The 7,060-nt window shown below is 60.9% G+C and overlaps 1 protein-coding gene across 1 annotated transcript in view; it reads right to left on the bottom strand.

Annotated features, from left to right (window-relative positions):
- The window catches only part of CSNK1G2 (casein kinase 1, gamma 2), a 30,490-nt gene extending 28,653 nt beyond the window's left edge, over positions 1-1,837 (bottom strand). Inside the window, exon 1 of the mRNA XM_012645426.1 lies at positions 1,587-1,837. The gene's annotated coding sequence lies outside the window, so the exon portion shown is untranslated. The remainder of the gene's footprint in view (positions 1-1,586) is intronic.
- Between the last annotated feature and the right edge of the window lie 5,223 nt (positions 1,838-7,060).

The raw sequence follows: 7,060 nt of genomic DNA, 5'->3' as shown, positions 1-7,060 counted from the left end.
GTCCCACTGCCAGCTGGGTCAGGTGAAGCCAGACCACCGCAGACCCTGGGGAGATGGGGACAGAGCCAGCCCCTCCTAGGGCTCACCGAACACCCACAGTGTGGTCCTGCCAGAGACACGGCTGGCCTCTTGGCCCCCAGCTCCAGCCCTCCCCGCTGGGACCCCCTGCAGACCCCCAGCTGGCCAGCAGACAGGCTCCACCAGTGTGGCTGGCACAGCTCACCATGGGGGTCCGACCACAACACGGTGGGCCCTGGAGACAGAGGCGGGCGGCCAGCGCTGCCGGACGGACGCACTCCTGAGTGCTGCCCACCTGGGAAACTCATCAGTCCGCCCGGCCCAGGCTGTAGCGTTTCGTTTTGGTGGAGACGCAGCGGAAAACAAAGCAAAGTACCAGTACAACCACTAACTTCCCCCTTTCAAACCTGTGGGCCGGGTGCACAACTGTCCCTTCACAGAGACCCTGGGCAGGGCAGGGGGGCCAGGGTGCTCCCATCCCCAGCCACCCCCACACCCCATTCCCTGATGGGAGCAGCTTCCCGCAGCCAGCAGCTGGGTTTTCCCCCCAGACCGAAGCCTTCCTACTTTCCTACTCATCTCTCACACCCACGAGCCCGCAGAGCCTCTGGGGGCCGGGAAACACCGAATGAGGCTCCTGCCTGCCGGGGGTGGGGACAGGAGACCCAGCAGCCCGAGGACCCGCCAGATGGATGTGCGACAGACACCCCCGGAGCCCAGACACTGGCTCCGCCGCAGGGCAGACAGGGAGAAAATGCTGGACTCCACCTACACAGACACCGCTCCGGGTGTCTCCCACAAACAATGCCATCCGGAGGCCGAACGAATGAACCAGCAGCCCCCAGAGCCGCGCCGGCCCCGGGCGCCACCTCCCACCGCCAAAGTCTCCCCGGAGAAAGTTGGGGCGACAGGCCGGGCTCAGACGTCTCACCCTCCCTCCTGGGCCCGTGTGTTTCCGGAAAACAAAGCCGGTGGCCAGAGCGGAAGGGGGAGGGCGCAGCAAGCCCAGCCGGGAGTTCCCGAGCAGGCCCCGCAACAGGTCCCCTCGACCAGACCCCTCTGCCCCGAGACCCCCACTCTGCCCCTCAACAGCTTCGGGACCACGGAGCGGGGAGCGGGAACACCATCGCGAGGAGGTGCCAGGCCGAGGCCGAAGGCGGCAAGGGGACTAGATAGGCAGCAGGCCGGGATGGAGAGCGGGCGATGGGCGCGAGCGCTGGGGGGAAGGTAAGGGGCGGGCGGGCGGGACTGTGACTAAGGCGTCAGTGGAGGGCGGCGGGGTGGGATGAGAGGGTCACTGGGGTGCCGGGGTCCTAGCCGTGAGGGTCAGCGTGGGGCGGCGTCGGGGGTCCGGAGCGCGGGGTCGGCGGGGTGCGGGTCGGCGAGGTATGGGGGGCGGTGGGGCTCTGAGTATAGGGATGGGGGCGCCGGGGTCCGGGGCGGGAGGTCGGCGCGGCCGGAGTGTGCGGGTGGGGTCGCCGGGGTCGGGCGCTGGGGGTCTCGGGGCGCCACGCGTGGCCGGGGGCGGGCGCGTGGCCGTGGCGGCCGACGATCGCGCGCGTCGTTACCTGGGCTCCGCCGTGGCCGGGCCCGCGGGCGGCGGCTGGGCGGCCGAGCCGGCCTCAGCAGCGCGGCGCGGCCCCCAGCTCCGGGCCCCGTGCCCGCTCGCGCTCCGGCTCGAGCTCCGGCGCCCGCTCGGGCCCCCGCTCCGGCTCCCGCGCCGCCTGGGCCGGCCTCCGCATGTTCGGGGCGGCAGGCGCCGGGCTCGCCGCGCTCCGCCGCGCCCGCTCCGGGGCCCGCGCGCCTTACGCCGCCAGCGTCGGCCAGCGGGGGGCGGCGGCCGTACGCGTGCCACTGCGCAGTCGCGGCCGGGGCGCCGGGCGCGCGCGCCGTGACGTCACAGCGCGGGGCGCGGCCTAGGCCCGGCCCGGCCTCTCGCGCGCCGCTTTGCGACAGCGGGGGTCGCCGCGCGACGGCCGCCGCACTTTTCGGCCGCGCCGGGAGTCTGTGGGCCGCTGCCCGCGGGGACACTGGAGGCGCGCAGTCGTGGGGCGCGAGGGGTGAAGAAGGGGCCGGGCGGTTTTTCCACACTGCTATAGGGGCGGGGCTTCGTCTTCCCCGCCAGCCCCGCCCCGCCGTCGCCATGGCGACGCGTGGCTGGTCGCCCTGGCGCCGCCCCACCGCGTTGTGACGTCACGGTCTCGCCACTTGGCGTCACGGGCGGGCGGCGCCGCGGGCCAGGAGGTTTCCGGGGCAGGCGCAGGCCAGGGCGGCGGGCCAGGAAATGGGCTGGTTTGGGGCAAGACGGTTTTTCCATCTGGGTTTCCTGGGCCAAGAGGGGAAACCAGGTCTAGAACGATGGTCAGTGCCTGATGGGCGCAGGGTGGTGGCCTGGGCTCTCGGTGTCCTGGCTAGTCGTGACACAAGCAAGGAGCAGAGGAGAGGGGTGACCCAAGGCCCCTGCGGCCCCGTCCGCAGGGTCGCCCGGGGTGACTGGCCAGTGTCCTGCTGTGCCTGTCGTGCCTGCTCATGCAGGAGACGCTTGGGGTGGACGCCGCTGGCCAGGGACCCCCACGGCGGCCCCTGATCCACCCCAGAACAGGGCCTGGGGCGGGGGCAGCTGCAGAAATGGTTCCTGGCCTCCCCCGCATTCTCCATGCATCTCCCCAGAAGGGCATTTTTAAAGTTGGGGGAGACACATCCACTCAGATATGTGTGTATTAAGTGCCTGCCAGCGGCTCTGAGAATAGCACAGTGAGCTAGACTCTTGGCACCGTCTCCAGGGAGTCCTCGGTCCCGCAGGGCGGGGGAGCGCGACAGATGATTTCAGATGATGATACAAGGTGGTGTGTGGCTGAGTCCCCCAGGGAAAGACACCTCATTTGGGCAGATGGTCAGGGAAGGCCGAGCCCTAAAGGCTAAAAGCCGATGTGATAAGACTGGGAGGAAGATTCCATGATCTTTGATGACAGTCCTGCACTCAAGCCAGATGGGGCTGCAGAGAAAAATACCGGGATGAGAATCCAACCTGAATGCGAAGGCTGAGGGTCAATGTGTTTTAGGGGCCACACCAAACCCCTGGGAGATGCAGGTTCTAGGTCTCGTTCTGCAGCCATGTGGGAGACTGGCAGCCCCCCGTGAAATGTCACTCTTTGAGGAAGCCCAAGTCACTTCCCCAGTTATCCTTCCCACTGTATCGGGCGCTCTGATCTGCACTGCAGTGGAGCGTGTTTGCTTAACATCAGTGTCCTCCGGCTGTGCCCACAGGACCCAGCCCCAGGCCTGGCACACAGGAGGCGCTCAGTCTGCATGCAGTGACTGTATGTGGTGAATGAATGAATGAGTGAATGAGAGAACTCCACAGCCGCCCTCCCCAAATTTTCAGAGTTCGGGTTTTATTTCCTCATGCTTCCCTGCCCCATCTCTGCTCTCCCATTCCTGACTTCCAGAGAAACCTGCTCTCAGGCACTCAACCCCATGGAAGGACACTGGTCTCAGCAGGAACTAGCCCTGGACAGCAGGGACCAAGTGACTGATGCCCTGGGTAAAAATGCGCATGACCTTGCTACTTCTCTGAATTTATTCCAAGAACAAGAGACGATAATTCCCAGGAGGGGCCGGTGGGAGGATCTGCCCCTGTAGTTGCCCTCAGACCAGTCCCTTGGCCTCAGCCTCAGCCTCATCTGTAAGAGAATGGAACTGGATACAGCCTGGACTGCGAAATTGGTTTCCCCCTGCCACTTGATCGATTGGTGATGTCTGCCCTGTGCACAGGCGTGAGGGGGGCAGCCGGAAATTACTGATTGGTTGATTGATTGCTTATGTCTGCCCTGTACATGGGAGTGAAGAGGGTGGCACAGATGAGTTACTTACCTTTCTGAGACTAGGGGGCTCTGATGGCCCCTCCAGTTCCCAAATTCTCATGTCAGTGATTCTACCATTTTCCTCTATGTCCCCATTTGAAACAATTCTGGCACTTTCTGGAGATTAGTGCAACAGCCCTGGATAGGGCACAAACACAGCCTTTAGGAGAAGGCTTGAGTTTGCAGCCAGCAGTGGGACCCTACCTAGCTGGGGGGGGCAGAGCCTGGGGTAACAGGGTGGCCCTGGGAACCATGTTTGGAGACACTGGGACCTGCCTCTTCACACGGGCAGGGGAGCCAGTCGGAAATGTTTCTCTGCTGTCCCAGACAATGTGTGTGTATCTTCCAGCATCCTTGGGGTGTTTGCGTGTGTCTATGTCCATATTTCCCCTTTGTAAGGCTCCCCAGTCATGTGATCAGGGCCCCCTACTCTAGTACGACCTTCGACATATGAATTTGGGGAGGGGGACAAAACTCAAGCCATAAGAAAATACAAACACACATGCCCACATAGACACACATACATGTGCAACCTGAACACAGATACACACATGTACAAGCACACCACAAAAACACAAACACACGCAACAGCACCCACGACTCTCCACCTGCGGGCAGAGTGAAGGCCTCCCCCAGCTCCCAGCGCGGCTGCTGGGAGTTGGAGGGTTAATGTCTGGCTCTGTCACCTGCAGACAGACAACCCCAGCCAGGTCTCCACTGGGACTGAGCCCCAACTGCCTAGAGCTGCCAGCTGTTTGTTTGTGCCTCCCCTGGGGTCCCACCCTTCCCCACGCCCCCCGGGTGCTTCCCGGGGTCTCAGCCGAGACACACCACTTGCCCTTCATCTTCCTCTTGGGGCCAAAACATCCTTTTGTGAGGAAGTGACTGTGCAGCAACGGCAAACCTGGTTGTCCCTGCGAAGCCGGATGTCTGAAATTAGCAGAAAAAAACAACGCTACTCATTCACCCACCTTGTTTTGGGAAAATGTCATTTAAAAAAAATGTTAACACATAATAAATTTATTATTTTTAAATGAATTAACAAATGTGTTAAAATTTTGTCTTAAATTCTAATACACTACAGATGCCCCTCAACTTAGGAGGGGGTTGTATCCTGATAAACCCGTTGTAAGTTGAAAATATCTTAAGTCAAAAATGCTTTTTTTTAGAGACAGGGTCTTGCTCTGTCGCCCAGGCTGGAGTGCAGAGGTGTCATCAGCTCACTGCAGCCTCCAACCCCTGAACTCAAGCGATCCTTCCGCCTCAGCCTTCTGGGACTCCATAGCTGGGACTACAGTTACATGTCACCACACCTGGCAATTTTATTTTTTGTAGCAATGGGGTCTTGCTGCATTGCCCAGGCTGGTCTCAAACTTCTGGGCTCAAGCAAACCTCCCACTCCAGCCTCCTGAGTTGCTACGACTATAGGCATGAGCCACCGCACCCAGCCGGAAAATGCATTTGATACACTAACCAGATTGTGAGCTGAGCTGTTGTTACATCGGGGACCATGTATGTAAGAAACCAGCTACGATGGTTGGGAAGGATCCTGTCCTGGAGTCTCCGGAGGGAGCCTGGCCCTGCAGACACCCGAGTTCAGACTTCTGCCTGCAGGACTGGGAGGGCATGTTTCTGTGAGGTCATTGTCCTCTGGAGTCCCTGGCAGCCCGAGGAGACTCATGCGGGAACCTCTCCACCTCCAGGCGGCCTCTGCCGCGGGAGCTGCCGTCTCTGCACCGACAAAGGCAGAGCCTCCAAATCCAAACAGACTCCCACGCAGATGAGCTTTCTCGGGGACAGCAGGCTCAGACCAAGCCCTGTGCATCTGATGTGATCCTGTCACTCCTTTGTTTTTTCTCCGCGGCAGAGGCAAACTTTGCCTTCCGTGCCCAGGATCTTACCCCAGCCAACTGTTCACGTTTTCAGCAGGATGGATGCTTTTCTTCGCAGCCAGGGCTTGATCCTTCGATCAGATTAACAACAAAAAAACTCCATCAATGTCTCCAATTCGGTTGCTGTCCTTCATTTCCAGCCATAACAGTTTTGCCAGGTCAACTGTTGCAGCTAAAGCAGTGGCTCTCAACGGGGGGTGGTCCCACTGGGCCATGTGTGGGGACATCTGTGGTTGTCGCACTGAGGGAGCTCTTGGCATGGAGTGGGTGGGAACCAGGGACGCTGCTCAGCACCTGCAGTGCCCACGACAGCCCCTCCCCAGGGAATGGCCCGGCCACAGTGTCCACAGGTTCCGGGGAGACCCCAAGTGACAGGAAGGCTGGCAGCTGGCACCTGGTGACAAGTGACAGGATCACCCTGCCCCTGCCCACCACCCTGTGACAAGAAGTGCTGTGTCCCCAGCACGGCTCCTGGTGTTTGCTCTGCCTTCTGGATTGTTCTGTCAGCCAAGAGAGCCAACGTCCTTTTCTTGCTGGTGTCCCCTCGACTGCACCCCTGGCATGGCAGCCCATGCCACCCCCTCCCTCCCCACTTTTTTCACTGTGCTTTTGTGTCCCGCCCGTGACACCGTCCCCCCGCCAATGCCCTCAGTCCAGCCTCCATAGGGCCGGGCGGGGACATCTCCTCCCGGCCACCCCGGGTTTTCCTCCTACTCCACAGCCCTGGCTCCTCCCCGGTGCCGGCTACGTGGTGGCTCCCAAAGAGGTATGTCCACATCCTGGCACCTGTGACCTCATTAGGAGAAAGGGTCTTTGCAGACATAACTAAGGATCTTGAGGTGCAATCACTACAAGTGGGTCCCACATCCAACAGCCGGTGTCCTTCCAAGAGACACAAGAGATGGGAAGACGGCTGCATGGAGACACAATGAGGTTGGAGCCATGTGGTCAAAACCCAGGGGGGGACCTGGGGAGTTGGCTCACACCTGTGATCCCATTGCTTTGGAAGGCCAAGATGGGAGGATCACTTAAGATCAAGAGTTTGAGATGAGCCTGGGCAACACAGCAAGACCTCATCTCTAGAAAAAAAATCTTTTAAAATAAAAAATAATAAAAATAAAACATGAAGGAACAGAGCAGGGGTGGTGCATGAGCATGGTGTGGAGTGGGTCCCTCCCCGACCCCCGCCACATGCTGCTGCTCAGGTCTGGACTTGTCTCCGGGGCGGGTGGACAGGGTGGAGCGGCCATCAGCACAGCACACAGGGTAAGGGCACCTCAATGCCCA

Source organism: Propithecus coquereli, unplaced genomic scaffold (genome assembly GCF_000956105.1).
Source record: "Propithecus coquereli isolate 6110/MARCELLA unplaced genomic scaffold, Pcoq_1.0 Scaffold232, whole genome shotgun sequence".
NCBI lineage: Eukaryota > Metazoa > Chordata > Mammalia > Primates > Indriidae > Propithecus > Propithecus coquereli.
The sequence above is the reverse complement of the archived record's forward strand: the minus strand, read 5'-3'. Positions and strand labels throughout refer to the sequence as shown.